The 27974-nt window shown below is 40.6% G+C and overlaps 43 non-coding genes across 43 annotated transcripts; all 43 read left to right on the top strand.

Annotated features, from left to right (window-relative positions):
* The first annotated feature begins 344 nt into the window (after positions 1-344).
* Positions 345-463, top strand: LOC139293365 (5S ribosomal RNA). The gene has a single exon (XR_011597979.1). It is a non-coding gene; the product is annotated as a 5S ribosomal RNA (ribosomal RNA).
* A 524-nt stretch (positions 464-987) lies between these two features.
* On the top strand, positions 988-1106 carry LOC139293585 (5S ribosomal RNA). The gene has a single exon (XR_011598188.1). It is a non-coding gene; the product is annotated as a 5S ribosomal RNA (ribosomal RNA).
* Positions 1107-1625: 519 nt separating this feature from the next.
* LOC139293364 (5S ribosomal RNA) lies at positions 1626-1744 on the top strand. The gene has a single exon (XR_011597978.1). It is a non-coding gene; the product is annotated as a 5S ribosomal RNA (ribosomal RNA).
* A 538-nt stretch (positions 1745-2282) lies between these two features.
* Positions 2283-2401, top strand: LOC139293584 (5S ribosomal RNA). The gene has a single exon (XR_011598187.1). It is a non-coding gene; the product is annotated as a 5S ribosomal RNA (ribosomal RNA).
* Positions 2402-2920: 519 nt separating this feature from the next.
* Positions 2921-3039, top strand: LOC139293363 (5S ribosomal RNA). The gene has a single exon (XR_011597977.1). It is a non-coding gene; the product is annotated as a 5S ribosomal RNA (ribosomal RNA).
* Positions 3040-3572: 533 nt separating this feature from the next.
* LOC139293362 (5S ribosomal RNA) lies at positions 3573-3691 on the top strand. Its single transcript, XR_011597976.1, has one exon. It is a non-coding gene; the product is annotated as a 5S ribosomal RNA (ribosomal RNA).
* Positions 3692-4224: 533 nt separating this feature from the next.
* LOC139293627 (5S ribosomal RNA) lies at positions 4225-4343 on the top strand. The gene has a single exon (XR_011598229.1). It is a non-coding gene; the product is annotated as a 5S ribosomal RNA (ribosomal RNA).
* A 519-nt stretch (positions 4344-4862) lies between these two features.
* LOC139293361 (5S ribosomal RNA) lies at positions 4863-4981 on the top strand. Its single transcript, XR_011597975.1, has one exon. It is a non-coding gene; the product is annotated as a 5S ribosomal RNA (ribosomal RNA).
* Positions 4982-5505: 524 nt separating this feature from the next.
* On the top strand, positions 5506-5624 carry LOC139293626 (5S ribosomal RNA). The gene has a single exon (XR_011598228.1). It is a non-coding gene; the product is annotated as a 5S ribosomal RNA (ribosomal RNA).
* A 524-nt stretch (positions 5625-6148) lies between these two features.
* LOC139293583 (5S ribosomal RNA) lies at positions 6149-6267 on the top strand. The gene has a single exon (XR_011598186.1). It is a non-coding gene; the product is annotated as a 5S ribosomal RNA (ribosomal RNA).
* Positions 6268-6791: 524 nt separating this feature from the next.
* Positions 6792-6910, top strand: LOC139293360 (5S ribosomal RNA). Its single transcript, XR_011597974.1, has one exon. It is a non-coding gene; the product is annotated as a 5S ribosomal RNA (ribosomal RNA).
* A 524-nt stretch (positions 6911-7434) lies between these two features.
* On the top strand, positions 7435-7553 carry LOC139293359 (5S ribosomal RNA). The gene has a single exon (XR_011597973.1). It is a non-coding gene; the product is annotated as a 5S ribosomal RNA (ribosomal RNA).
* A 524-nt stretch (positions 7554-8077) lies between these two features.
* On the top strand, positions 8078-8196 carry LOC139293582 (5S ribosomal RNA). Its single transcript, XR_011598185.1, has one exon. It is a non-coding gene; the product is annotated as a 5S ribosomal RNA (ribosomal RNA).
* A 524-nt stretch (positions 8197-8720) lies between these two features.
* Positions 8721-8839, top strand: LOC139293358 (5S ribosomal RNA). The gene has a single exon (XR_011597972.1). It is a non-coding gene; the product is annotated as a 5S ribosomal RNA (ribosomal RNA).
* A 524-nt stretch (positions 8840-9363) lies between these two features.
* Positions 9364-9482, top strand: LOC139293581 (5S ribosomal RNA). Its single transcript, XR_011598184.1, has one exon. It is a non-coding gene; the product is annotated as a 5S ribosomal RNA (ribosomal RNA).
* Positions 9483-10006: 524 nt separating this feature from the next.
* On the top strand, positions 10007-10125 carry LOC139293356 (5S ribosomal RNA). The gene has a single exon (XR_011597970.1). It is a non-coding gene; the product is annotated as a 5S ribosomal RNA (ribosomal RNA).
* A 524-nt stretch (positions 10126-10649) lies between these two features.
* On the top strand, positions 10650-10768 carry LOC139293354 (5S ribosomal RNA). The gene has a single exon (XR_011597969.1). It is a non-coding gene; the product is annotated as a 5S ribosomal RNA (ribosomal RNA).
* Positions 10769-11306: 538 nt separating this feature from the next.
* Positions 11307-11425, top strand: LOC139293604 (5S ribosomal RNA). The gene has a single exon (XR_011598207.1). It is a non-coding gene; the product is annotated as a 5S ribosomal RNA (ribosomal RNA).
* A 519-nt stretch (positions 11426-11944) lies between these two features.
* On the top strand, positions 11945-12063 carry LOC139293353 (5S ribosomal RNA). Its single transcript, XR_011597968.1, has one exon. It is a non-coding gene; the product is annotated as a 5S ribosomal RNA (ribosomal RNA).
* Positions 12064-12582: 519 nt separating this feature from the next.
* On the top strand, positions 12583-12701 carry LOC139293624 (5S ribosomal RNA). The gene has a single exon (XR_011598226.1). It is a non-coding gene; the product is annotated as a 5S ribosomal RNA (ribosomal RNA).
* Positions 12702-13234: 533 nt separating this feature from the next.
* Positions 13235-13353, top strand: LOC139293683 (5S ribosomal RNA). Its single transcript, XR_011598281.1, has one exon. It is a non-coding gene; the product is annotated as a 5S ribosomal RNA (ribosomal RNA).
* Positions 13354-13877: 524 nt separating this feature from the next.
* Positions 13878-13996, top strand: LOC139293352 (5S ribosomal RNA). Its single transcript, XR_011597967.1, has one exon. It is a non-coding gene; the product is annotated as a 5S ribosomal RNA (ribosomal RNA).
* A 524-nt stretch (positions 13997-14520) lies between these two features.
* On the top strand, positions 14521-14639 carry LOC139293351 (5S ribosomal RNA). Its single transcript, XR_011597966.1, has one exon. It is a non-coding gene; the product is annotated as a 5S ribosomal RNA (ribosomal RNA).
* Positions 14640-15172: 533 nt separating this feature from the next.
* LOC139293350 (5S ribosomal RNA) lies at positions 15173-15291 on the top strand. The gene has a single exon (XR_011597965.1). It is a non-coding gene; the product is annotated as a 5S ribosomal RNA (ribosomal RNA).
* Positions 15292-15824: 533 nt separating this feature from the next.
* Positions 15825-15943, top strand: LOC139293574 (5S ribosomal RNA). The gene has a single exon (XR_011598177.1). It is a non-coding gene; the product is annotated as a 5S ribosomal RNA (ribosomal RNA).
* A 519-nt stretch (positions 15944-16462) lies between these two features.
* On the top strand, positions 16463-16581 carry LOC139293349 (5S ribosomal RNA). Its single transcript, XR_011597964.1, has one exon. It is a non-coding gene; the product is annotated as a 5S ribosomal RNA (ribosomal RNA).
* A 519-nt stretch (positions 16582-17100) lies between these two features.
* Positions 17101-17219, top strand: LOC139293348 (5S ribosomal RNA). The gene has a single exon (XR_011597963.1). It is a non-coding gene; the product is annotated as a 5S ribosomal RNA (ribosomal RNA).
* Positions 17220-17738: 519 nt separating this feature from the next.
* On the top strand, positions 17739-17857 carry LOC139293579 (5S ribosomal RNA). Its single transcript, XR_011598182.1, has one exon. It is a non-coding gene; the product is annotated as a 5S ribosomal RNA (ribosomal RNA).
* A 524-nt stretch (positions 17858-18381) lies between these two features.
* Positions 18382-18500, top strand: LOC139293347 (5S ribosomal RNA). The gene has a single exon (XR_011597962.1). It is a non-coding gene; the product is annotated as a 5S ribosomal RNA (ribosomal RNA).
* A 533-nt stretch (positions 18501-19033) lies between these two features.
* Positions 19034-19152, top strand: LOC139293346 (5S ribosomal RNA). Its single transcript, XR_011597961.1, has one exon. It is a non-coding gene; the product is annotated as a 5S ribosomal RNA (ribosomal RNA).
* Positions 19153-19671: 519 nt separating this feature from the next.
* Positions 19672-19790, top strand: LOC139293344 (5S ribosomal RNA). The gene has a single exon (XR_011597959.1). It is a non-coding gene; the product is annotated as a 5S ribosomal RNA (ribosomal RNA).
* A 524-nt stretch (positions 19791-20314) lies between these two features.
* Positions 20315-20433, top strand: LOC139293550 (5S ribosomal RNA). Its single transcript, XR_011598154.1, has one exon. It is a non-coding gene; the product is annotated as a 5S ribosomal RNA (ribosomal RNA).
* A 524-nt stretch (positions 20434-20957) lies between these two features.
* On the top strand, positions 20958-21076 carry LOC139293561 (5S ribosomal RNA). Its single transcript, XR_011598165.1, has one exon. It is a non-coding gene; the product is annotated as a 5S ribosomal RNA (ribosomal RNA).
* Positions 21077-21600: 524 nt separating this feature from the next.
* LOC139293343 (5S ribosomal RNA) lies at positions 21601-21719 on the top strand. Its single transcript, XR_011597958.1, has one exon. It is a non-coding gene; the product is annotated as a 5S ribosomal RNA (ribosomal RNA).
* A 533-nt stretch (positions 21720-22252) lies between these two features.
* Positions 22253-22371, top strand: LOC139293342 (5S ribosomal RNA). The gene has a single exon (XR_011597957.1). It is a non-coding gene; the product is annotated as a 5S ribosomal RNA (ribosomal RNA).
* Positions 22372-22890: 519 nt separating this feature from the next.
* LOC139293341 (5S ribosomal RNA) lies at positions 22891-23009 on the top strand. Its single transcript, XR_011597956.1, has one exon. It is a non-coding gene; the product is annotated as a 5S ribosomal RNA (ribosomal RNA).
* A 524-nt stretch (positions 23010-23533) lies between these two features.
* LOC139293549 (5S ribosomal RNA) lies at positions 23534-23652 on the top strand. Its single transcript, XR_011598153.1, has one exon. It is a non-coding gene; the product is annotated as a 5S ribosomal RNA (ribosomal RNA).
* A 524-nt stretch (positions 23653-24176) lies between these two features.
* Positions 24177-24295, top strand: LOC139293560 (5S ribosomal RNA). Its single transcript, XR_011598164.1, has one exon. It is a non-coding gene; the product is annotated as a 5S ribosomal RNA (ribosomal RNA).
* Positions 24296-24819: 524 nt separating this feature from the next.
* On the top strand, positions 24820-24938 carry LOC139293340 (5S ribosomal RNA). The gene has a single exon (XR_011597955.1). It is a non-coding gene; the product is annotated as a 5S ribosomal RNA (ribosomal RNA).
* A 519-nt stretch (positions 24939-25457) lies between these two features.
* On the top strand, positions 25458-25576 carry LOC139293338 (5S ribosomal RNA). The gene has a single exon (XR_011597954.1). It is a non-coding gene; the product is annotated as a 5S ribosomal RNA (ribosomal RNA).
* Positions 25577-26100: 524 nt separating this feature from the next.
* On the top strand, positions 26101-26219 carry LOC139293536 (5S ribosomal RNA). Its single transcript, XR_011598141.1, has one exon. It is a non-coding gene; the product is annotated as a 5S ribosomal RNA (ribosomal RNA).
* A 533-nt stretch (positions 26220-26752) lies between these two features.
* LOC139293392 (5S ribosomal RNA) lies at positions 26753-26871 on the top strand. Its single transcript, XR_011598004.1, has one exon. It is a non-coding gene; the product is annotated as a 5S ribosomal RNA (ribosomal RNA).
* Positions 26872-27395: 524 nt separating this feature from the next.
* On the top strand, positions 27396-27514 carry LOC139293337 (5S ribosomal RNA). The gene has a single exon (XR_011597953.1). It is a non-coding gene; the product is annotated as a 5S ribosomal RNA (ribosomal RNA).
* Positions 27515-27974: the final 460 nt, after the last annotated feature.

The following is a 27974-nucleotide window of genomic DNA, read 5'->3' as shown; positions in this document are numbered from 1 at the left end:
AGATGGATACACATTTCCTGCTCTAGTCATTAGGCAATATGTAGCCAATTTTACAGTGGTGGACTGTAACCAAGTACATTTGCTAAAGTAGCCACTGTATTTTACTCTACTTTATGCTTCAAAATGTTTTTATATATATACTGTATATGTTATTCTGAAAATGGGCCGTTCTGCATAATAAGTATTTTCACTTTTGGAACTTTAAATGTATTTACTTATGTACTTTTACTTAAGATTTTGAATACATGGCTTTGACTTGCAACAGAGCATTTTTACACTGTATTAAAAGAAGCGTTGGTGATGTTTTAGCATTTATAAATAGCCCGTGTGCGACAGCAGTAATCGTTTACGGCCATACCACTCTGAACACGCCCGATCTCGTCTGATCTCGGAAGCTAAGCAGGGTCGGGCCTGGTTAGTACTTGGATGGGAGACCGCCTGGGAATACCAGGTGCCGTAAGCATTTTCTTGTCCGCTTTCGTCAGCAGAGGGCGCTGCTCCTTCTGTAGTGGAGACAGGACAGTACAGAGCCAGTGAACACATTCTACATGCTTTTATTTGGCAGTCTGGACTTTGTGCTCTGTATTGTACTTCTATTTTAATTGCTCTCATTTCCAGCCATCACATTCAATAGGCGGTGTGAAGATGGATACACATTTCCTGCTCTAGTCATTAGGCAATATGTAGCCAATTTTACAGTGGTGGACTGTAACCAAGTACATTTGCCTAAGTAGCCACTGTATTTTACTCTACTTTATGCTTCAAAATGTTTTTATATATATACTGTATATGTTATTCTGAAAATGGGCCGTTCTGCATAATAAGTATTTTCACTTTTGGAACTTTAAATGTATTTACTTATGTACTTTTACTTAAGATTTTGAATACATGGCTTTGACTTGCAACAGAGCATTTTTACACTGTATTAAAAGAAGCGTTGGTGATGTTTTAGCATTTATAAATAGCCCGTGTGCGACAGCAGTAATCGTTTACGGCCATACCACTCTGAACACGCCCGATCTCGTCTGATCTCGGAAGCTAAGCAGGGTCGGGCCTGGTTAGTACTTGGATGGGAGACCGCCTGGGAATACCAGGTGCCATAAGCATTTTCTTGTCCGCTTTCGTCAGCAGAGGGCGCTGCTCCTTCTGTAGTGGAGACAGGACAGTACAGAGCCAGTGAACACATTCTACATGCTTTTATTTGGCAGTCTGGACTTTGTGCTCTGTATTGTACTTCTATTTTAATTGCTCTCATTTCCAGCCATCACATTCAATAGGCGGTGTGAAGATGGATACACATTTCCTGCTCTAGTCATTAGGCAATATGTAGCCAATTTTACAGTGGTGGACTGTAACCAAGTACATTTGCTAAAGTAGCCACTGTATTTTACTCTACTTTATGCTTCAAAATGTTTTTATATATATATATGTTATTCTGAAAATGGGCCGTTCTGCATAATGAGTATTTTTACTTTTGGAACTTTAAATGTATTTACTTATGTACTTTTACTTAAGATTTTGAATACATGGATTTGACTTGCAACAGAGCATTTTTACACTGTATTAAAAGAAGCGTTGGTGATGTTTTAGCATTTATAAATAGCCCGTGTGCGACAGCAGTAATCGTTTACGGCCATACCACTCTGAACACGCCCGATCTCGTCTGATCTCGGAAGCTAAGCAGGGTCGGGCCTGGTTAGTACTTGGATGGGAGACCGCCTGGGAATACCAGGTGCCGTAAGCATTTTCTTGTCCGCTTTCGTCAGCAGAGGGTGCTGCTCCTTCTGTAGTGGAGACAGGACAGTACAGAGCCAGTGAACACATTCTACATGCTTTTATTTGGCAGTCTGGACTTTGTGCTCTGTATTGTACTTCTATTTTAATTGCTCTCATTTCCAGCCATCACATTCAATAGGCGGTGTGAAGATGCAGTGTTGCCGATGGATACACATTTCCTGCTCTCGTCATTAGGCAATATGTAGCCAATTTTACAGTGGTGGACTGTAACCAAGTACATTTGCTAAAGTAGCCACTGTATTTTACTCTACTTTATGCTTCAAAATGTTTTTATATATATACTGTATATGTTATTCTGAAAATGGGCCGTTCTGCATAATAAGTATTTTCACTTTTGGAACTTTAAATGTATTTACTTATGTACTTTTACTTAAGATTTTGAATACATGGCTTTGACTTGCAACAGAGCATTTTTACACTGTATTAAAAGAAGCGTTGGTGATGTTTTAGCATTTATAAATAGCCCGTGTGCGACAGCAGTAATCGTTTACGGCCATACCACTCTGAACACGCCCGATCTCGTCTGATCTCGGAAGCTAAGCAGGGTCGGGCCTGGTTAGTACTTGGATGGGAGACCGCCTGGGAATACCAGGTGCCATAAGCATTTTCTTGTCCGCTTTCGTCAGCAGAGGGCGCTGCTCCTTCTGTAGTGGAGACAGGACAGTACAGAGCCAGTGAACACATTCTACATGCTTTTATTTGGCAGTCTGGACTTTGTGCTCTGTATTGTACTTCTATTTTAATTGCTCTCATTTCCAGCCATCACATTCAATAGGCGGTGTGAAGATGGATACACATTTCCTGCTCTAGTCATTAGGCAATATGTAGCCAATTTTACAGTGGTGGACTGTAACCAAGTACATTTGCTAAAGTAGCCACTGTATTTTACTCTACTTTATGCTTCAAAATGTTTTTATATATATATATGTTATTCTGAAAATGGGCCGTTCTGCATAATGAGTATTTTTACTTTTGGAACTTTAAATGTATTTACTTATGTACTTTTACTTAAGATTTTGAATACATGGATTTGACTTGCAACAGAGCATTTTTACACTGTATTAAAAGAAGCGTTGGTGATGTTTTAGCATTTATAAATAGCCCGTGTGCGACAGCAGTAATCGTTTACGGCCATACCACTCTGAACACGCCCGATCTCGTCTGATCTCGGAAGCTAAGCAGGGTCGGGCCTGGTTAGTACTTGGATGGGAGACCGCCTGGGAATACCAGGTGCCGTAAGCATTTTCTTGTCCGCTTTCGTCAGCAGAGGGTGCTGCTCCTTCTGTAGTGGAGACAGGACAGTACAGAGCCAGTGAACACATTCTACATGCTTTTATTTGGCAGTCTGGACTTTGTGCTCTGTATTGTACTTCTATTTTAATTGCTCTCATTTCCAGCCATCACATTCAATAGGCGGTGTGAAGATGCAGTGTTGCCGATGGATACACATTTCCTGCTCTCGTCATTAGGCAATATGTAGCCAATTTTACAGTGGTGGACTGTAACCAAGTACATTTGCTAAAGTAGCCACTGTATTTTACTCTACTTTATGCTTCAAAATGTTTTTATATATATATATGTTATTCTGAAAATGGGCCGTTCTGCATAATGAGTATTTTTACTTTTGGAACTTTAAATGTATTTACTTATGTACTTTTACTTAAGATTTTGAATACATGGATTTGACTTGCAACAGAGCATTTTTACACTGTATTAAAAGAAGCGTTGGTGATGTTTTAGCATTTATAAATAGCCCGTGTGCGACAGCAGTAATCGTTTACGGCCATACCACTCTGAACACGCCCGATCTCGTCTGATCTCGGAAGCTAAGCAGGGTCGGGCCTGGTTAGTACTTGGATGGGAGACCGCCTGGGAATACCAGGTGCCGTAAGCATTTTCTTGTCCGCTTTCGTCAGCAGAGGGCGCTGCTCCTTCTGTAGTGGAGACAGGACAGTACAGAGCCAGTGAACACATTCTACATGCTTTTATTTGGCAGTCTGGACTTTGTGCTCTGTATTGTACTTCTATTTTAATTGCTCTCATTTCCAGCCATCACATTCAATAGGCGGTGTGAAGATGCAGTGTTGCCGATGGATACACATTTCCTGCTCTCGTCATTAGGCAATATGTAGCCAATTTTACAGTGGTGGACTGTAACCAAGTACATTTGCTAAAGTAGCCACTGTATTGTATTCTACTTTATGCTTCAAAATGTTTTTATATATATATATGTTATTCTGAAAATGGGCCGTTCTGCATAATGAGTATTTTTACTTTTGGAACTTTAAATGTATTTACTTATGTACTTTTACTTAAGATTTTGAATACATGGCTTTGACTTGCAACAGAGCATTTTTACACTGTATTAAAAGAAGCGTTGGTGATGTTTTAGCATTTATAAATAGCCCGTGTGCGACAGCAGTAATCGTTTACGGCCATACCACTCTGAACACGCCCGATCTCGTCTGATCTCGGAAGCTAAGCAGGGTCGGGCCTGGTTAGTACTTGGATGGGAGACCGCCTGGGAATACCACGTGCCGTAAGCATTTTCTTGTCCGCTTTCGTCAGCAGAGGGCGCTGCTCCTTCTGTAGTGGAGACAGGACAGTACAGAGCCAGTGAACACATTCTACATGCTTTTATTTGGCAGTCTGGACTTTGTGCTCTGTATTGTACTTCTATTTTAATTGCTCTCATTTCCAGCCATCACATTCAATAGGCGGTGTGAAGATGGATACACATTTCCTGCTCTAGTCATTAGGCAATATGTAGCCAATTTTACAGTGGTGGACTGTAACCAAGTACATTTGCTAAAGTAGCCACTGTATTGTATTCTACTTTATGCTTCAAAATGTTTTTATATATATATATGTTATTCTGAAAATGGGCCGTTCTGCATAATGAGTATTTTTACTTTTGGAACTTTAAATGTATTTACTTATGTACTTTTACTTAAGATTTTGAATACATGGCTTTGACTTGCAACAGAGCATTTTTACACTGTATTAAAAGAAGCGTTGGTGATGTTTTAGCATTTATAAATAGCCCGTGTGCGACAGCAGTAATCGTTTACGGCCATACCACTCTGAACACGCCCGATCTCGTCTGATCTCGGAAGCTAAGCAGGGTCGGGCCTGGTTAGTACTTGGATGGGAGACCGCCTGGGAATACCAGGTGCCGTAAGCATTTTCTTGTCCGCTTTCGTCAGCAGAGGGCGCTGCTCCTTCTGTAGTGGAGACAGGACAGTACAGAGCCAGTGAACACATTCTACATGCTTTTATTTGGCAGTCTGGACTTTGTGCTCTGTATTGTACTTCTATTTTAATTGCTCTCATTTCCAGCCATCACATTCAATAGGCGGTGTGAAGATGGATACACATTTCCTGCTCTAGTCATTAGGCAATATGTAGCCAATTTTACAGTGGTGGACTGTAACCAAGTACATTTGCCTAAGTAGCCACTGTATTTTACTCTACTTTATGCTTCAAAATGTTTTTATATATATACTGTATATGTTATTCTGAAAATGGGCCGTTCTGCATAATAAGTATTTTCACTTTTGGAACTTTAAATGTATTTACTTATGTACTTTTACTTAAGATTTTGAATACATGGCTTTGACTTGCAACAGAGCATTTTTACACTGTATTAAAAGAAGCGTTGGTGATGTTTTAGCATTTATAAATAGCCCGTGTGCGACAGCAGTAATCGTTTACGGCCATACCACTCTGAACACGCCCGATCTCGTCTGATCTCGGAAGCTAAGCAGGGTCGGGCCTGGTTAGTACTTGGATGGGAGACCGCCTGGGAATACCACGTGCCGTAAGCATTTTCTTGTCCGCTTTCGTCAGCAGAGGGCGCTGCTCCTTCTGTAGTGGAGACAGGACAGTACAGAGCCAGTGAACACATTCTACATGCTTTTATTTGGCAGTCTGGACTTTGTGCTCTGTATTGTACTTCTATTTTAATTGCTCTCATTTCCAGCCATCACATTCAATAGGCGGTGTGAAGATGGATACACATTTCCTGCTCTAGTCATTAGGCAATATGTAGCCAATTTTACAGTGGTGGACTGTAACCAAGTACATTTGCTAAAGTAGCCACTGTATTTTACTCTACTTTATGCTTCAAAATGTTTTTATATATATACTGTATATGTTATTCTGAAAATGGGCCGTTCTGCATAATAAGTATTTTCACTTTTGGAACTTTAAATGTATTTACTTATGTACTTTTACTTAAGATTTTGAATACATGGCTTTGACTTGCAACAGAGCATTTTTACACTGTATTAAAAGAAGCGTTGGTGATGTTTTAGCATTTATAAATAGCCCGTGTGCGACAGCAGTAATCGTTTACGGCCATACCACTCTGAACACGCCCGATCTCGTCTGATCTCGGAAGCTAAGCAGGGTCGGGCCTGGTTAGTACTTGGATGGGAGACCGCCTGGGAATACCAGGTGCCATAAGCATTTTCTTGTCCGCTTTCGTCAGCAGAGGGCGCTGCTCCTTCTGTAGTGGAGACAGGACAGTACAGAGCCAGTGAACACATTCTACATGCTTTTATTTGGCAGTCTGGACTTTGTGCTCTGTATTGTACTTCTATTTTAATTGCTCTCATTTCCAGCCATCACATTCAATAGGCGGTGTGAAGATGGATACACATTTCCTGCTCTAGTCATTAGGCAATATGTAGCCAATTTTACAGTGGTGGACTGTAACCAAGTACATTTGCCTAAGTAGCCACTGTATTTTACTCTACTTTATGCTTCAAAATGTTTTTATATATATACTGTATATGTTATTCTGAAAATGGGCCGTTCTGCATAATAAGTATTTTCACTTTTGGAACTTTAAATGTATTTACTTATGTACTTTTACTTAAGATTTTGAATACATGGCTTTGACTTGCAACAGAGCATTTTTACACTGTATTAAAAGAAGCGTTGGTGATGTTTTAGCATTTATAAATAGCCCGTGTGCGACAGCAGTAATCGTTTACGGCCATACCACTCTGAACACGCCCGATCTCGTCTGATCTCGGAAGCTAAGCAGGGTCGGGCCTGGTTAGTACTTGGATGGGAGACCGCCTGGGAATACCAGGTGCCGTAAGCATTTTCTTGTCCGCTTTCGTCAGCAGAGGGCGCTGCTCCTTCTGTAGTGGAGACAGGACAGTACAGAGCCAGTGAACACATTCTACATGCTTTTATTTGGCAGTCTGGACTTTGTGCTCTGTATTGTACTTCTATTTTAATTGCTCTCATTTCCAGCCATCACATTCAATAGGCGGTGTGAAGATGGATACACATTTCCTGCTCTAGTCATTAGGCAATATGTAGCCAATTTTATAGTGGTGGACTGTAACCAAGTACATTTGCCTAAGTAGCCACTGTATTTTACTCTACTTTATGCTTCAAAATGTTTTTATATATATACTGTATATGTTATTCTGAAAATGGGCCGTTCTGCATAATAAGTATTTTCACTTTTGGAACTTTAAATGTATTTACTTATGTACTTTTACTTAAGATTTTGAATACATGGCTTTGACTTGCAACAGAGCATTTTTACACTGTATTAAAAGAAGCGTTGGTGATGTTTTAACATTTATAAATAGCCCGTGTGCGACAGCAGTAATCGTTTACGGCCATACCACTCTGAACACGCCCGATCTCGTCTGATCTCGGAAGCTAAGCAGGGTCGGGCCTGGTTAGTACTTGGATGGGAGACCGCCTGGGAATACCAGGTGCCGTAAGCATTTTCTTGTCCGCTTTCGTCAGCAGAGGGCGCTGCTCCTTCTGTAGTGGAGACAGGACAGTACAGAGCCAGTGAACACATTCTACATGCTTTTATTTGGCAGTCTGGACTTTGTGCTCTGTATTGTACTTCTATTTTAATTGCTCTCATTTCCAGCCATCACATTCAATAGGCGGTGTGAAGATGGATACACATTTCCTGCTCTAGTCATTAGGCAATATGTAGCCAATTTTACAGTGGTGGACTGTAACCAAGTACATTTGCTAAAGTAGCCACTGTATTTTACTCTACTTTATGCTTCAAAATGTTTTTATATATATACTGTATATGTTATTCTGAAAATGGGCCGTTCTGCATAATAAGTATTTTCACTTTTGGAACTTTAAATGTATTTACTTATGTACTTTTACTTAAGATTTTGAATACATGGCTTTGACTTGCAACAGAGCATTTTTACACTGTATTAAAAGAAGCGTTGGTGATGTTTTAGCATTTATAAATAGCCCGTGTGCGACAGCAGTAATCGTTTACGGCCATACCACTCTGAACACGCCCGATCTCGTCTGATCTCGGAAGCTAAGCAGGGTCGGGCCTGGTTAGTACTTGGATGGGAGACCGCCTGGGAATACCAGGTGCCATAAGCATTTTCTTGTCCGCTTTCGTCAGCAGAGGGCGCTGCTCCTTCTGTAGTGGAGACAGGACAGTACAGAGCCAGTGAACACATTCTACATGCTTTTATTTGGCAGTCTGGACTTTGTGCTCTGTATTGTACTTCTATTTTAATTGCTCTCATTTCCAGCCATCACATTCAATAGGCGGTGTGAAGATGGATACACATTTCCTGCTCTAGTCATTAGGCAATATGTAGCCAATTTTACAGTGGTGGACTGTAACCAAGTACATTTGCCTAAGTAGCCACTGTATTTTACTCTACTTTATGCTTCAAAATGTTTTTATATATATACTGTATATGTTATTCTGAAAATGGGCCGTTCTGCATAATAAGTATTTTCACTTTTGGAACTTTAAATGTATTTACTTATGTACTTTTACTTAAGATTTTGAATACATGGCTTTGACTTGCAACAGAGCATTTTTACACTGTATTAAAAGAAGCGTTGGTGATGTTTTAGCATTTATAAATAGCCCGTGTGCGACAGCAGTAATCGTTTACGGCCATACCACTCTGAACACGCCCGATCTCGTCTGATCTCGGAAGCTAAGCAGGGTCGGGCCTGGTTAGTACTTGGATGGGAGACCGCCTGGGAATACCAGGTGCCGTAAGCATTTTCTTGTCCGCTTTCGTCAGCAGAGGGCGCTGCTCCTTCTGTAGTGGAGACAGGACAGTACAGAGCCAGTGAACACATTCTACATGCTTTTATTTGGCAGTCTGGACTTTGTGCTCTGTATTGTACTTCTATTTTAATTGCTCTCATTTCCAGCCATCACATTCAATAGGCGGTGTGAAGATGGATACACATTTCCTGCTCTAGTCATTAGGCAATATGTAGCCAATTTTACAGTGGTGGACTGTAACCAACTACATTTGCTAAAGTAGCCACTGTATTTTACTCTACTTTATGCTTCAAAATGTTTTTATATATATACTGTATATGTTATTCTGAAAATGGGCCGTTCTGCATAATAAGTATTTTCACTTTTGGAACTTTAAATGTATTTACTTATGTACTTTTACTTAAGATTTTGAATACATGGCTTTGACTTGCAACAGAGCATTTTTACACTGTATTAAAAGAAGCGTTGGTGATGTTTTAGCATTTATAAATAGCCCGTGTGCGACAGCAGTAATCGTTTACGGCCATACCACTCTGAACACGCCCGATCTCGTCTGATCTCGGAAGCTAAGCAGGGTCGGGCCTGGTTAGTACTTGGATGGGAGACCGCCTGGGAATACCAGGTGCCATAAGCATTTTCTTGTCCGCTTTCGTCAGCAGAGGGCGCTGCTCCTTCTGTAGTGGAGACAGGACAGTACAGAGCCAGTGAACACATTCTACATGCTTTTATTTGGCAGTCTGGACTTTGTGCTCTGTATTGTACTTCTATTTTAATTGCTCTCATTTCCAGCCATCACATTCAATAGGCGGTGTGAAGATGGATACACATTTCCTGCTCTAGTCATTAGGCAATATGTAGCCAATTTTACAGTGGTGGACTGTAACCAAGTACATTTGCCTAAGTAGCCACTGTATTTTACTCTACTTTATGCTTCAAAATGTTTTTATATATATACTGTATATGTTATTCTGAAAATGGGCCGTTCTGCATAATAAGTATTTTCACTTTTGGAACTTTAAATGTATTTACTTATGTACTTTTACTTAAGATTTTGAATACATGGCTTTGACTTGCAACAGAGCATTTTTACACTGTATTAAAAGAAGCGTTGGTGATGTTTTAGCATTTATAAATAGCCCGTGTGCGACAGCAGTAATCGTTTACGGCCATACCACTCTGAACACGCCCGATCTCGTCTGATCTCGGAAGCTAAGCAGGGTCGGGCCTGGTTAGTACTTGGATGGGAGACCGCCTGGGAATACCAGGTGCCGTAAGCATTTTCTTGTCCGCTTTCGTCAGCAGAGGGCGCTGCTCCTTCTGTAGTGGAGACAGGACAGTACAGAGCCAGTGAACACATTCTACATGCTTTTATTTGGCAGTCTGGACTTTGTGCTCTGTATTGTACTTCTATTTTAATTGCTCTCATTTCCAGCCATCACATTCAATAGGCGGTGTGAAGATGGATACACATTTCCTGCTCTAGTCATTAGGCAATATGTAGCCAATTTTACAGTGGTGGACTGTAACCAAGTACATTTGCTAAAGTAGCCACTGTATTTTACTCTACTTTATGCTTCAAAATGTTTTTATATATATACTGTATATGTTATTCTGAAAATGGGCCGTTCTGCATAATAAGTATTTTCACTTTTGGAACTTTAAATGTATTTACTTATGTACTTTTACTTAAGATTTTGAATACATGGCTTTGACTTGCAACAGAGCATTTTTACACTGTATTAAAAGAAGCGTTGGTGATGTTTTAGCATTTATAAATAGCCCGTGTGCGACAGCAGTAATCGTTTACGGCCATACCACTCTGAACACGCCCGATCTCGTCTGATCTCGGAAGCTAAGCAGGGTCGGGCCTGGTTAGTACTTGGATGGGAGACCGCCTGGGAATACCAGGTGCCGTAAGCATTTTCTTGTCCGCTTTCGTCAGCAGAGGGCGCTGCTCCTTCTGTAGTGGAGACAGGACAGTACAGAGCCAGTGAACACATTCTACATGCTTTTATTTGGCAGTCTGGACTTTGTGCTCTGTATTGTACTTCTATTTTAATTGCTCTCATTTCCAGCCATCACATTCAATAGGCGGTGTGAAGATGCAGTGTTGCCGATGGATACACATTTCCTGCTCTAGTCATTAGGCAATATGTAGCCAATTTTACAGTGGTGGACTGTAACCAAGTACATTTGCTAAAGTAGCCACTGTATTTTACTCTACTTTATGCTTCAAAATGTTTTTATATATATACTGTATATGTTATTCTGAAAATGGGCCGTTCTGCATAATAAGTATTTTCACTTTTGGAACTTTAAATGTATTTACTTATGTACTTTTACTTAAGATTTTGAATACATGGCTTTGACTTGCAACAGAGCATTTTTACACTGTATTAAAAGAAGCGTTGGTGATGTTTTAGCATTTATAAATAGCTCGTGTGCGACAGCAGTAATCGTTTACGGCCATACCACTCTGAACACGCCTGATCTCGTCTGATCTCGGAAGCAAAGCAGGGTCGGGCCTGGTTAGTACTTGGATGGGAGACCGCCTGGGAATACCAGGTGCCGTAAGCATTTTCTTGTCCGCTTTCGTCAGCAGAGGGCGCTGCTCCTTCTGTAGTGGAGACAGGACAGTACAGAGCCAGTGAACACATTCTACATGCTTTTATTTGGCAGTCTGGACTTTGTGCTCTGTATTGTACTTCTATTTTAATTGCTCTCATTTCCAGCCATCACATTCAATAGGCGGTGTGAAGATGGATACACATTTCCTGCTCTAGTCATTAGGCAATATGTAGCCAATTTTACAGTGGTGGACTGTAACCAAGTACATTTGCTAAAGTAGCCACTGTATTGTATTCTACTTTATGCTTCAAAATGTTTTTATATATATATATGTTATTCTGAAAATGGGCCGTTCTGCATAATGAGTATTTTTACTTTTGGAACTTTAAATGTATTTACTTATGTACTTTTACTTAAGATTTTGAATACATGGCTTTGACTTGCAACAGAGCATTTTTACACTGTATTAAAAGAAGCGTTGGTGATGTTTTAGCATTTATAAATAGCCCGTGTGCGACAGCAGTAATCGTTTACGGCCATACCACTCTGAACACGCCCGATCTCGTCTGATCTCGGAAGCTAAGCAGGGTCGGGCCTGGTTAGTACTTGGATGGGAGACCGCCTGGGAATACCAGGTGCCGTAAGCATTTTCTTGTCCGCTTTCGTCAGCAGAGGGCGCTGCTCCTTCTGTAGTGGAGACAGGACAGTACAGAGCCAGTGAACACATTCTACATGCTTTTATTTGGCAGTCTGGACTTTGTGGTCTGTATTGTACTTCTATTTTAATTGCTCTCATTTCCAGCCATCACATTCAATAGGCGGTGTGAAGATGGATACACATTTCCTGCTCTAGTCATTAGGCAATATGTAGCCAATTTTACAGTGGTGGACTGTAACCAAGTACATTTGCTAAAGTAGCCACTGTATTTTACTCTACTTTATGCTTCAAAATGTTTTTATATATATATATGTTATTCTGAAAATGGGCCGTTCTGCATAATGAGTATTTTTACTTTTGGAACTTTAAATGTATTTACTTATGTACTTTTACTTAAGATTTTGAATACATGGCTTTGACTTGCAACAGAGCATTTTTACACTGTATTAAAAGAAGCGTTGGTGATGTTTTAGCATTTATAAATAGCCCGTGTGCGACAGCAGTAATCGTTTACGGCCATACCACTCTGAACACGCCCGATCTCGTCTGATCTCGGAAGCTAAGCAGGGTCGGGCCTGGTTAGTACTTGGATGGGAGACCGCCTGGGAATACCACGTGCCGTAAGCATTTTCTTGTCCGCTTTCGTCAGCAGAGGGCGCTGCTCCTTCTGTAGTGGAGACAGGACAGTACAGAGCCAGTGAACACATTCTACATGCTTTTATTTGGCAGTCTGGACTTTGTGCTCTGTATTGTACTTCTATTTTAATTGCTCTCATTTCCAGCCATCACATTCAATAGGCGGTGTGAAGATGCAGTGTTGCCGATGGATACACATTTCCTGCTCTCGTCATTAGGCAATATGTAGCCAATTTTACAGTGGTGGACTGTAACCAAGTACATTTGCTAAAGTAGCCACTGTATTTTACTCTACTTTATGCTTCAAAATGTTTTTATATATATATATGTTATTCTGAAAATGGGCCGTTCTGCATAATGAGTATTTTTACTTTTGGAACTTTAAATGTATTTACTTATGTACTTTTACTTAAGATTTTGAATACATGGATTTGACTTGCAACAGAGCATTTTTACACTGTATTAAAAGAAGCGTTGGTGATGTTTTAGCATTTATAAATAGCCCGTGTGCGACAGCAGTAATTGTTTACGGCCATCCCACTCTGAACACGCCCGACCTCGTCTGATCTCGGAAGCTAAGCAGGGTCGGGCCTGGTTAGTACTTGGATAGGAGACCGCCTGGGAATACCAGGTGCCGTAAGCATTTTCTTGTCCGCTTTCGTCAGCAGAGGGCGCTGCTCCTTCTGTAGTGGAGACAGGACAGTACAGAGCCAGTGAACACATTCTACATGCTTTTATTTGGCAGTCTGGACTTTGTGCTCTGTATTGTACTTCTATTTTAATTGCTCTCATTTCCAGCCATCACATTCAATAGGCGGTGTGAAGATGGATACACATTTCCTGCTCTAGTCATTAGGCAATATGTAGCCAATTTTACAGTGGTGGACTGTAACCAAGTACATTTGCTAAAGTAGCCACTGTATTTTACTCTACTTTATGCTTCAAAATGTTTTTATATATATACTGTATATGTTATTCTGAAAATGGGCCGTTCTGCATAATAAGTATTTTCACTTTTGGAACTTTAAATGTATTTACTTATGTACTTTTACTTAAGATTTTGAATACATGGCTTTGACTTGCAACAGAGCATTTTTACACTGTATTAAAAGAAGCGTTGGTGATGTTTTAGCATTTATAAATAGCCCGTGTGCGACAGCAGTAATCGTTTACGGCCATACCACTCTGAACACGCCCGATCTCGTCTGATCTCGGAAGCTAAGCAGGGTCGGGCCTGGTTAGTACTTGGATGGGAGACCGCCTGGGAATACCAGGTGCCGTAAGCATTTTCTTGTCCGCTTTCGTCAGCAGAGGGCGCTGCTCCTTCTGTAGTGGAGACAGGACAGTACAGAGCCAGTGAACACATTCTACATGCTTTTATTTGGCAGTCTGGACTTTGTGCTCTGTATTGTACTTCTATTTTAATTGCTCTCATTTCCAGCCATCACATTCAATAGGCGGTGTGAAGATGGATACACATTTCCTGCTCTAGTCATTAGGCAATATGTAGCCAATTTTACAGTGGTGGACTGTAACCAAGTACATTTGCCTAAGTAGCCACTGTATTTTACTCTACTTTATGCTTCAAAATGTTTTTATATATATACTGTATATGTTATTCTGAAAATGGGCCGTTCTGCATAATAAGTATTTTCACTTTTGGAACTTTAAATGTATTTACTTATGTACTTTTACTTAAGATTTTGAATATATGGATTTGACTTGCAACAGAGCATTTTTACACTGTATTAAAAGAAGCGTTGGTGATGTTTTAGCATTTATAAATAGCCCGTGTGCGACAGCAGTAATCGTTTACGGCCATACCACTCTGAACACGCCCGATCTCGTCTGATCTCGGAAGCTAAGCAGGGTCGGGCCTGGTTAGTACTTGGATGGGAGACCGCCTGGGAATACCAGGTGCCGTAAGCATTTTCTTGTCCGCTTTCGTCAGCAGAGGGCGCTGCTCCTTCTGTAGTGGAGACAGGACAGTACAGAGCCAGTGAACACATTCTACATGCTTTTATTTGGCAGTCTGGACTTTGTGCTCTGTATTGTACTTCTATTTTAATTGCTCTCATTTCCAGCCATCACATTCAATAGGCGGTGTGAAGATGCAGTGTTGCCGATGGATACACATTTCCTGCTCTCGTCATTAGGCAATATGTAGCCAATTTTACAGTGGTGGACTGTAACCAAGTACATTTGCTAAAGTAGCCACTGTATTTTACTCTACTTTATGCTTCAAAATGTTTTTATATATATATATGTTATTCTGAAAATGGGCCGTTCTGCATAATGAGTATTTTTACTTTTGGAACTTTAAATGTATTTACTTATGTACTTTTACTTAAGATTTTGAATACATGGATTTGACTTGCAACAGAGCATTTTTACACTGTATTAAAAGAAGCGTTGGTGATGTTTTAGCATTTATAAATAGCCCGTGTGCGACAGCAGTAATCGTTTACGGCCATACCACTCTGAACACGCCCGATCTCGTCTGATCTCGGAAGCTAAGCAGGGTCGGGCCTGGTTAGTACTTGGATGGGAGACCGCCTGGGAATACCAGGTGCCGTAAGCATTTTCTTGTCCGCTTTCGTCAGCAGAGGGCGCTGCTCCTTCTGTAGTGGAGACAGGACAGTACAGAGCCAGTGAACACATTCTACATGCTTTTATTTGGCAGTCTGGACTTTGTGCTCTGTATTGTACTTCTATTTTAATTGCTCTCATTTCCAGCCATCACATTCAATAGGCGGTGTGAAGATGCAGTGTTGCCGATGGATACACATTTCCTGCTCTCGTCATTAGGCAATATGTAGCCAATTTTACAGTGGTGGACTGTAACCAAGTACATTTGCTAAAGTAGCCACTGTATTTTACTCTACTTTATGCTTCAAAATGTTTTTATATATATATATGTTATTCTGAAAATGGGCCGTTCTGCATAATGAGTATTTTTACTTTTGGAACTTTAAATGTATTTACTTATGTACTTTTACTTAAGATTTTGAATACATGGATTTGACTTGCAACAGAGCATTTTTGCACTGTATTAAAAGAAGCGTTGGTGATGTTTTAGCATTTATAAATAGCCCGTGTGCGACAGCAGTAATCGTTTACGGCCATACCACTCTGAACACGCCCGATCTCTTCTGATCTCGGAAGCTAAGCAGGGTCGGGCCTGGTTAGTACTTGGATGGGAAACCGCCTGGGAATACCAGGTGCCGTAAGCATTTTCTTGTCCGCTTTCGTCAGCAGAGGGCGCTGCTCCTTCTGTAGTGGAGACAGGACAGTACAGAGCCAGTGAACACATTCTACATGCTTTTATTTGGCAGTCTGGACTTTGTGCTCTGTATTGTACTTCTATTTTAATTGCTCTCATTTCCAGCCATCACATTCAATAGGCGGTGTGAAGATGGATACACATTTCCTGCTCTAGTCATTAGGCAATATGTAGCCAATTTTACAGTGGTGGACTGTAACCAAGTACATTTGCTAAAGTAGCCACTGTATTTTACTCTACTTTATGCTTCAAAATGTTTTTATATATATATATGTTATTCTGAAAATGGGCCGTTCTGCATAATGAGTATTTTTACTTTTGGAACTTTAAATGTATTTACTTATGTACTTTTACTTAAGATTTTGAATACATGGCTTTGACTTGCAACAGAGCATTTTTACACTGTATTAAAAGAAGCGTTGGTGATGTTTTAGCATTTATAAATAGCCCGTGTGCGACAGCAGTAATCGTTTACGGCCATACCACTCTGAACACGCCCGATCTCGTCTGATCTCGGAAGCTAAGCAGGGTCGGGCCTGGTTAGTACTTGGATGGGAGACCGCCTGGGAATACCAGGTGCCGTAAGCATTTTCTTGTCCGCTTTCGTCAGCAGAGGGCGCTGCTCCTTCTGTAGTGGAGACAGGACAGTACAGAGCCAGTGAACACATTCTACATGCTTTTATTTGGCAGTCTGGACTTTGTGCTCTGTATTGTACTTCTATTTTAATTGCTCTCATTTCCAGCCATCACATTCAATAGGCGGTGTGAAGATGGATACACATTTCCTGCTCTAGTCATTAGGCAATATGTAGCCAATTTTACAGTGGTGGACTGTAACCAAGTACATTTGCTAAAGTAGCCACTGTATTTTACTCTACTTTATGCTTCAAAATGTTTTTATATATATATATGTTATTCTGAAAATGGGCCGTTCTGCATAATGAGTATTTTTACTTTTGGAACTTTAAATGTATTTACTTATGTACTTTTACTTAAGATTTTGAATACATGGATTTGACTTGCAACAGAGCATTTTTACACTGTATTAAAAGAAGCGTTGGTGACGTTTTAGCATTAATAAATAGCCCGTGTGCGACAGCAGTAATCGTTTACGGCCATACCACTCTGAACACGCCCGATCTCGTCTGATCTCGGAAGCTAAGCAGGGTCGGGCCTGGTTAGTACTTGGATGGGAGACCGCCTGGGAATACCAGGTGCCGTAAGCATTTTCTTGTCCGCTTTCGTCAGCAGAGGGCGCTGCTCCTTCTGTAGTGGAGACAGGACAGTACAGAGCCAGTGAACACATTCTACATGCTTTTATTTGGCAGTCTGGACTTTGTGCTCTGTATTGTACTTCTATTTTAATTGCTCTCATTTCCAGCCATCACATTCAATAGGCGGTGTGAAGATGGATACACATTTCCTGCTCTAGTCATTAGGCAATATGTAGCCAATTTTACAGTGGTGGACTGTAACCAAGTACATTTGCTAAAGTAGCCACTGTATTTTACTCTACTTTATGCTTCAAAATGTTTTTATATATATATATGTTATTCTGAAAATGGGCCGTTCTGCATAATGAGTATTTTTACTTTTGGAACTTTAAATGTATTTACTTATGTACTTTTACTTAAGATTTTGAATACATGGATTTGACTTGCAACAGAGCATTTTTACACTGTATTAAAAGAAGCGTTGGTGACGTTTTAGCATTTATAAATAGCCCGTGTGCGACAGAAGTAATCGTTTACGGCCATACCACTCTGAACACGCCCGATCTCGTCTGATCTCGGAAGCTAAGCAGGGTCGGGCCTGGTTAGTACTTGGATGGGAGACCGCCTGGGAATACCAGGTGCCATAAGCATTTTCTTGTCCGCTTTCGTCAGCAGAGGGCGCTGCTCCTTCTGTAGTGGAGACAGGACAGTACAGAGCCAGTGAACACATTCTACATGCTTTTATTTGGCAGTCTGGACTTTGTGCTCTGTATTGTACTTCTATTTTAATTGCTCTCATTTCCAGCCATCACATTCAATAGGCGGTGTGAAGATGGATACACATTTCCTGCTCTAGTCATTAGGCAATATGTAGCCAATTTTACAGTGGTGGACTGTAACCAAGTACATTTGCTAAAGTAGCCACTGTATTTTACTCTACTTTATGCATCAAAATGTTTTTATATATATACTGTATATGTTATTCTGAAAATGGGCCGTTCTGCATAATAAGTATTTTCACTTTTGGAACTTTAAATGTATTTACTTATGTACTTTTACTTAAGATTTTGAATACATGGCTTTGACTTGCAACAGAGCATTTTTACACTGTATTAAAAGAAGCGTTGGTGATGTTTTAGCATTTATAAATAGCCCGTGTGCGACAGCAGTAATCGTTTACGGCCATACCACTCTGAACACGCCCGATCTCGTCTGATCTCGGAAGCTAAGCAGGGTCGGGCCTGGTTAGTACTTGGATGGGAGACCGCCTGGGAATACCAGGTGCCGTAAGCATTTTCTTGTCCGCTTTCGTCAGCAGAGGGCGCTGCTCCTTCTGTAGTGGAGACAGGACAGTACAGAGCCAGTGAACACATTCTACATGCTTTTATTTGGCAGTCTGGACTTTGTGCTCTGTATTGTACTTCTATTTTAATTGCTCTCATTTCCAGCCATCACATTCAATAGGCGGTGTGAAGATGCAGTGTTGCCGATGGATACACATTTCCTGCTCTCGTCATTAGGCAATATGTAGCCAATTTTACAGTGGTGGACTGTAACCAAGTACATTTGCTAAAGTAGCCACTGTATTTTACTCTACTTTATGCTTCAAAATGTTTTTATATATATATATGTTATTCTGAAAATGGGCCGTTCTGCATAATGAGTATTTTTACTTTTGGAACTTTAAATGTATTTACTTATGTACTTTTACTTAAGATTTTGAATACATGGATTTGACTTGCAACAGAGCATTTTTACACTGTATTAAAAGAAGCGTTGGTGATGTTTTAGCATTTATAAATAGCCCGTGTGCGACAGCAGTAATCGTTTACGGCCATACCACTCTGAACACGCCCGATCTCGTCTGATCTCGGAAGCTAAGCAGGGTCGGGCCTGGTTAGTACTTGGATGGGAGACCGCCTGGGAATACCAGGTGCCGTAAGCATTTTCTTGTCCGCTTTCGTCAGCAGAGGGCGCTGCTCCTTCTGTAGTGGAGACAGGACAGTACAGAGCCAGTGAACACATTCTACATGCTTTTATTTGGCAGTCTGGACTTTGTGCTCTGTATTGTACTTCTATTTTAATTGCTCTCATTTCCAGCCATCACATTCAATAGGCGGTGTGAAGATGGATACACATTTCCTGCTCTAGTCATTAGGCAATATGTAGCCAATTTTACAGTGGTGGACTGTAACCAAGTACATTTGCTAAAGTAGCCACTGTATTGTATTCTACTTTATGCTTCAAAATGTTTTTATATATATATATGTTATTCTGAAAATGGGCCGTTCTGCATAATGAGTATTTTTACTTTTGGAACTTTAAATGTATTTACTTATGTACTTTTACTTAAGATTTTGAATACATGGCTTTGACTTGCAACAGAGCATTTTTACACTGTATTAAAAGAAGCGTTGGTGATGTTTTAGCATTTATAAATAGCCCGTGTGCGACAGCAGTAATCGTTTACGGCCATACCACTCTGAACACGCCCGATCTCGTCTGATCTCGGAAGCTAAGCAGGGTCGGGCCTGGTTAGTACTTGGATGGGAGACCGCCTGGGAATACCAGGTGCCGTAAGCATTTTCTTGTCCGCTTTCGTCAGCAGAGGGCGCTGCTCCTTCTGTAGTGGAGACAGGACAGTACAGAGCCAGTGAACACATTCTACATGCTTTTATTTGGCAGTCTGGACTTTGTGCTCTGTATTGTACTTCTATTTTAATTGCTCTCATTTCCAGCCATCACATTCAATAGGCGGTGTGAAGATGGATACACATTTCCTGCTCTAGTCATTAGGCAATATGTAGCCAATTTTACAGTGGTGGACTGTAACCAAGTACATTTGCTAAAGTAGCCACTGTATTTTACTCTACTTTATGCTTCAAAATGTTTTTATATATATACTGTATATGTTATTCTGAAAATGGGCCGTTCTGCATAATAAGTATTTTCACTTTTGGAACTTTAAATGTATTTACTTATGTACTTTTACTTAAGATTTTGAATACATGGCTTTGACTTGCAACAGAGCATTTTTACACTGTATTAAAAGAAGCGTTGGTGATGTTTTAGCATTTATAAATAGCCCGTGTGCGACAGCAGTAGTCGTTTACGGCCATACCACTCTGAACACGCTCGATCTCGTCTGATCTCGGAAGCTAAGCAGGGTCGGGCCTGGTTAGTACTTGGATGGGAGACCGCCTGGGAATACCAGGTGCCGTAAGCATTTTCTTGTCCGCTTTCGTCAGCAGAGGGCGCTGCTCCTTCTGTAGTGGAGACAGGACAGTACAGAGCCAGTGAACACATTCTACATGCTTTTATTTGGCAGTCTGGACTTTGTGCTCTGTATTGTACTTCTATTTTAATTGCTCTCATTTCCAGCCATCACATTCAATAGGCGGTGTGAAGATGGATACACATTTCCTGCTCTAGTCATTAGGCAATATGTAGCCAATTTTACAGTGGTGGACTGTAACCAAGTACATTTGCTAAAGTAGCCACTGTATTTTACTCTACTTTATGCTTCAAAATGTTTTTATATATATACTGTATATGTTATTCTGAAAATGGGCTGTTCTGCATAATAAGTATTTTCACTTTTGGAACTTTAAATGTATTTACTTATGTACTTTTACTTAAGATTTTGAATACATGGCTTTGACTTGCAACAGAGCATTTTTACACTGTAATAAAAGAAGCGTTGGTGATGTTTTAGCATTTATAAATAGCCCGTGTGCGACAGCAGTAATCGTTTACGGCCATACCACTCTGAACACGCCTGATCTCGTCTGATCTCGGAAGCTAAGCAGGGTCGGGCCTGGTTAGTACTTGGATGGGAGACCGCCTGGGAATACCAGGTGCCGTAAGCATTTTCTTGTCCGCTTTCGTCAGCAGAGGGCGCTGCTCCTTCTGTAGTGGAGACAGGACAGTACAGAGCCAGTGAACACATTCTACATGCTTTTATTTGGCAGTCTGGACTTTGTGCTCTGTATTGTACTTCTATTTTAATTGCTCTCATTTCCAGCCATCACATTCAATAGGCGGTGTGAAGATGGATACACATTTCCTGCTCTAGTCATTAGGCAATATGTAGCCAATTTTACAGTGGTGGACTGTTACCAAGTACATTTGCCTAAGTAGCCACTGTATTTTACTCTACTTTATGCTTCAAAATGTTTTTATATATATACTGTATATGTTATTCTGAAAATGGGCCGTTCTGCATAATAAGTATTTTTACTTTTGGAACTTTAAATGTATTTACTTATGTACTTTTACTTAAGATTTTGAATACATGGCTTTGACTTGCAACAGAGCATTTTTACACTGTATTAAAAGAAGCGTTGGTGATGTTTTAGCATTTATAAATAGCCCGTGTGCGACAGCAGTAATCGTTTACGGCCATACCACTCTGAACACGCCCGATCTCGTCTGATCTCGGAAGCTAAGCAGGGTCGGGCCTGGTTAGTACTTGGATGGGAGACCGCCTGGGAATACCAGGTGCCGTAAGCATTTTCTTGTCCGCTTTCGTCAGCAGAGGGCGCTGCTCCTTCTGTAGTGGAGACAGGACAGTACAGAGCCAGTGAACACATTCTACATGCTTTTATTTGGCAGTCTGGACTTTGTGCTCTGTATTGTACTTCTATTTTAATTGCTCTCATTTCCAGCCATCACATTCAATAGGCGGTGTGAAGATGCAGTGTTGCCGATGGATACACATTTCCTGCTCTCGTCATTAGGCAATATGTAGCCAATTTTACAGTGGTGGACTGTAACCAAGTACATTTGCTAAAGTAGCCACTGTATTTTACTCTACTTTATGCTTCAAAATGTTTTTATATATATATATGTTATTCTGAAAATGGGCCGTTCTGCATAATGAGTATTTTTACTTTTGGAACTTTAAATGTATTTACTTATGTACTTTTACTTAAGATTTTGAATACATGGATTTGACTTGCAACAGAGCATTTTTACACTGTATTAAAAGAAGCGTTGGTGATGTTTTAGCATTTATAAATAGCCCGTGTGCGACAGCAGTAATCGTTTACGGCCATACCACTCTGAACACGCCCGATCTCGTCTGATCTCGGAAGCTAAGCAGGGTCGGGCCTGGTTAGTACTTGGATGGGAGACCGCCTGGGAATACCAGGTGCCGTAAGCATTTTCTTGTCCGCTTTCGTCAGCAGAGGGCGCTGCTCCTTCTGTAGTGGAGACAGGACAGTACAGAGCCAGTGAACACATTCTACATGCTTTTATTTGGCAGTCTGGACTTTGTGCTCTGTATTGTACTTCTATTTTAATTGCTCTCATTTCCAGCCATCACATTCAATAGGCGGTGTGAAGATGGATACACATTTCCTGCTCTAGTCATTAGGCAATATGTAGCCAATTTTACAGTGGTGGACTGTAACCAAGTACATTTGCTAAAGTAGCCACTGTATTGTATTCTACTTTATGCTTCAAAATGTTTTTATATATATATATGTTATTCTGAAAATGGGCCGTTCTGCATAATGAGTATTTTTACTTTTGGAACTTTAAATGTATTTACTTATGTACTTTTACTTAAGATTTTGAATACATGGCTTTGACTTGCAACAGAGCATTTTTACACTGTATTAAAAGAAGCGTTGGTGATGTTTTAGCATTTATAAATAGCCCGTGTGCGACAGCAGTAATCGTTTACGGCCATACCACTCTGAACACGCCCGATCTCGTCTGATCTCGGAAGCTAAGCAGGGTCGGGCCTGGTTAGTACTTGGATGGGAGACCGCCTGGGAATACCAGGTGCCGTAAGCATTTTCTTGTCCGCTTTCGTCAGCAGAGGGCGCTGCTCCTTCTGTAGTGGAGACAGGACAGTACAGAGCCAGTGAACACATTCTACATGCTTTTATTTGGCAGTCTGGACTTTGTGCTCTGTATTGTACTTCTATTTTAATTGCTCTCATTTCCAGCCATCACATTCAATAGGCGGTGTGAAGATGGATACACATTTCCTGCTCTAGTCATTAGGCAATATGTAGCCAATTTTACAGTGGTGGACTGTAACCAAGTACATTTGCTAAAGTAGCCACTGTATTTTACTCTACTTTATGCTTCAAAATGTTTTTATATATATACTGTATATGTTATTCTGAAAATGGGCCGTTCTGCATAATAAGTATTTTCACTTTTGGAACTTTAAATGTATTTACTTATGTACTTTTACTTAAGATTTTGAATACATGGCTTTGACTTGCAACAGAGCATTTTTACACTGTATTAAAAGAAGCGTTGGTGATGTTTTAGCATTTATAAATAGCCCGTGTGCGACAGCAGTAGTCGTTTACGGCCATACCACTCTGAACACGCTCGATCTCGTCTGATCTCGGAAGCTAAGCAGGGTCGGGCCTGGTTAGTACTTGGATGGGAGACCGCCTGGGAATACCAGGTGCCGTAAGCATTTTCTTGTCCGCTTTCGTCAGCAGAGGGCGCTGCTCCTTCTGTAGTGGAGACAGGACAGTACAGAGCCAGTGAACACATTCTACATGCTTTTATTTGGCAGTCTGGACTTTGTGCTCTGTATTGTACTTCTATTTTAATTGCTCTCATTTCCAGCCATCACATTCAATAGGCGGTGTGAAGATGGATACACATTTCCTGCTCTAGTCATTAGGCAATATGTAGCCAATTTTACAGTGGTGGACTGTAACCAAGTACATTTGCTAAAGTAGCCACTGTATTTTACTCTACTTTATGCTTCAAAATGTTTTTATATATATACTGTATATGTTATTCTGAAAATGGGCTGTTCTGCATAATAAGTATTTTCACTTTTGGAACTTTAAATGTATTTACTTATGTACTTTTACTTAAGATTTTGAATACATGGCTTTGACTTGCAACAGAGCATTTTTACACTGTAATAAAAGAAGCGTTGGTGATGTTTTAGCATTTATAAATAGCCCGTGTGCGACAGCAGTAATCGTTTACGGCCATACCACTCTGAACACGCCTGATCTCGTCTGATCTCGGAAGCTAAGCAGGGTCGGGCCTGGTTAGTACTTGGATGGGAGACCGCCTGGGAATACCAGGTGCCGTAAGCATTTTCTTGTCCGCTTTCGTCAGCAGAGGGCGCTGCTCCTTCTGTAGTGGAGACAGGACAGTACAGAGCCAGTGAACACATTCTACATGCTTTTATTTGGCAGTCTGGACTTTGTGCTCTGTATTGTACTTCTATTTTAATTGCTCTCATTTCCAGCCATCACATTCAATAGGCGGTGTGAAGATGGATACACATTTCCTGCTCTAGTCATTAGGCAATATGTAGCCAATTTTACAGTGGTGGACTGTTACCAAGTACATTTGCCTAAGTAGCCACTGTATTTTACTCTACTTTATGCTTCAAAATGTTTTTATATATATACTGTATATGTTATTCTGAAAATGGGCCGTTCTGCATAATAAGTATTTTTACTTTTGGAACTTTAAATGTATTTACTTATGTACTTTTACTTAAGATTTTGAATACATGGCTTTGACTTGCAACAGAGCATTTTTACACTGTATTAAAAGAAGCGTTGGTGATGTTTTAGCATTTATAAATAGCCCGTGTGCGACAGCAGTAATCGTTTACGGCCATACCACTCTGAACACGCCCGATCTCGTCTGATCTCGGAAGCTAAGCAGGGTCGGGCCTGGTTAGTACTTGGATGGGAGACCGCCTGGGAATACCAGGTGCCGTAAGCATTTTCTTGTCCGCTTTCGTCAGCAGAGGGCGCTGCTCCTTCTGTAGTGGAGACAGGACAGTACAGAGCCAGTGAACACATTCTACATGCTTTTATTTGGCAGTCTGGACTTTGTGCTCTGTATTGTACTTCTATTTTAATTGCTCTCATTTCCAGCCATCACATTCAATAGGCGGTGTGAAGATGGATACACATTTCCTGCTCTAGTCATTAGGCAATATGTAGCCAATTTTACAGTGGTGGACTGTAACCAAGTACATTTGCTAAAGTAGCCACTGTATTTTACTCTACTTTATGCTTCAAAATGTTTTTATATATATATATGTTATTCTGAAAATGGGCCGTTCTGCATAATGAGTATTTTTACTTTTGGAACTTTAAATGTATTTACTTATGTACTTTTACTTAAGATTTTGAATACATGGATTTGACTTGCAACAGAGCATTTTTACACTGTATTAAAAGAAGCGTTGGTGACGTTTTAGCATTTATAAATAGCCCGTGTGCGACAGCAGTAATCGTTTACGGCCATACCACTCTGAACACGCCCGATCTCGTCTGATCTCGGAAGCTAAGCAGGGTCGGGCCTGGTTAGTACTTGGATGGGAGACCGCCTGGGAATACCAGGTGCCGTAAGCATTTTCTTGTCCGCTTTCGTCAGCAGAGGGCGCTGCTCCTTCTGTAGTGGAGACAGGACAGTACAGAGCCAGTGAACACATTCTACATGCTTTTATTTGGCAGTCTGGACTTTGTGCTCTGTATTGTACTTCTATTTTAATTGCTCTCATTTCCAGCCATCACATTCAATAGGCGGTGTGAAGATGGATACACATTTCCTGCTCTAGTCATTAGGCAATATGTAGCCAATTTTACAGTGGTGGACTGTAACCAAGTACATTTGCTAAAGTAGCCACTGTATTTTACTCTACTTTATGCTTCAAAATGTTTTTATATATATACTGTATATGTTATTCTGAAAATGGGCCGTTCTGCATAATAAGTATTTTCACTTTTGGAACTTTAAATGTATTTACTTATGTACTTTTACTTAAGATTTTGAATACATGGCTTTGACTTGCAACAGAGCATTTTTACACTGTATTAAAAGAAGCGTTGGTGATGTTTTAGCATTTATAAATAGCCCGTGTGCGACAGCAGTAATCGTTTACGGCCATACCACTCTGAACACGCCCGATCTCGTCTGATCTCGGAAGCTAAGCAGGGTCGGGCCTGGTTAGTACTTGGATGGGAGACCGCCTGGGAATACCAGGTGCCGTAACCATTTTCTTGTCCGCTTTCGTCAGCAGAGGGCGCTGCTCCTTCTGTAGTGGAGACAGGACAGTACAGAGCCAGTGAACACATTCTACATGCTTTTATTTGGCAGTCTGGACTTTGTGCTCTGTATTGTACTTCTATTTTAATTGCTCTCATTTCCAGCCATCACATTCAATAGGCGGTGTGAAGATGCAGTGTTGCCGATGGATACACATTTCCTGCTCTCGTCATTAGGCAATATGTAGCCAATTTTACAGTGGTGGACTGTAACCAAGTACATTTGCTAAAGTAGCCACTGTATTTTACTCTACTTTATGCTTCAAAATGTTTTTATATATATATATGTTATTCTGAAAATGGGCCGTTCTGCATAATGAGTATTTTCACTTTTGGAACTTTAAATGTATTTACTTATGTACTTTTACTTAAGATTTTGAATACATGGCTTTGACTTGCAACAGAGCATTTTTACACTGTATTAAAAGAAGCGTTGGTGATGTTTTAGCATTTATAAATAGCCCGTGTGCGACAGCAGTAATCGTTTACGGCCATACCACTCTGAACGCGCCCGATCTCGTCTGATCTCGGAAGCTAAGCAGGGTCGGGCCTGGTTAGTACTTGGATGGGAGACCGCCTGGGAATACCAGGTGCCGTAAGCATTTTCTTGTCCGCTTTCGTCAGCAGAGGGCGCTGCTCCTTCTGTAGTGGAGACAGGACAGTACAGAGCCAGTGAACACATTCTACATGCTTTTATTTGGCAGTCTGGACTTTGTGCTCTGTATTGTACTTCTATTTTAATTGCTCTCATTTCCAGCCATCACATTCAATAGGCGGTGTGAAGATGGATACACATTTCCTGCTCTAGTCATTAGGCAATATGTAGCCAATTTTACAGTGGTGGACTGTAACCAAGTACATTTGCTAAAGTAGCCACTGTATTTTACTCTACTTTATGCTTCAAAATGTTTTTATATATATACTGTATATGTTATTCTGAAAATGGGCCGTTCTGCATAATAAGTATTTTCACTTTTGGAACTTTAAATGTATTTACTTATGTACTTTTACTTAAGATTTTGAATACATGGCTTTGACTTGCAACAGAGCATTTTTACACTGTATTAAAAGAAGCGTTGGTGATGTTTTAGCATTTATAAATAGCCCGTGTGCGACAGCAGTAATCGTTTACGGCCATACCACTCTGAACACGCCCGATCTCGTCTGATCTCGGAAGCTAAGCAGGGTCGGGCCTGGTTAGTACTTGGATGGGAGACCGCCTGGGAATACCAGGTGCCGTAAGCATTTTCTTGTCCGCTTTCGTCAGCAGAGGGCGCTGCTCCTTCTGTAGTGGAGACAGGACAGTACAGAGCCAGTGAACACATTCTACATGCTTTTATTTGGCAGTCTGGACTTTGTGCTCTGTATTGTACTTCTATTTTAATTGCTCTCATTTCCAGCCATCACATTCAATAGGCGGTGTGAAGATGCAGTGTTGCCGATGGATACACATTTCCTGCTCTCGTCATTAGGCAATATGTAGCCAATTTTACAGTGGTGGACTGTAACCAAGTACATTTGCTAAAGTAGCCACTGTATTTTACTCTACTTTATGCTTCAAAATGTTTTTATATATATATATGTTATTCTGAAAATGGGCCGTTCTGCATAATGAGTATTTTCACTTTTGGAACTTTAAATGTATTTACTTATGTACTTTTACTTAAGATTTTGAATACATGGCTTTGACTTGCAACAGAGCATT

Source organism: Enoplosus armatus, chromosome 11 (assembly GCF_043641665.1).
Source record: "Enoplosus armatus isolate fEnoArm2 chromosome 11, fEnoArm2.hap1, whole genome shotgun sequence".
Taxonomy (NCBI): domain Eukaryota; kingdom Metazoa; phylum Chordata; class Actinopteri; order Centrarchiformes; family Enoplosidae; genus Enoplosus; species Enoplosus armatus.
Note: the sequence above shows the minus strand (reverse complement) of the source record. Positions and strands in the feature narration are given on the sequence as shown.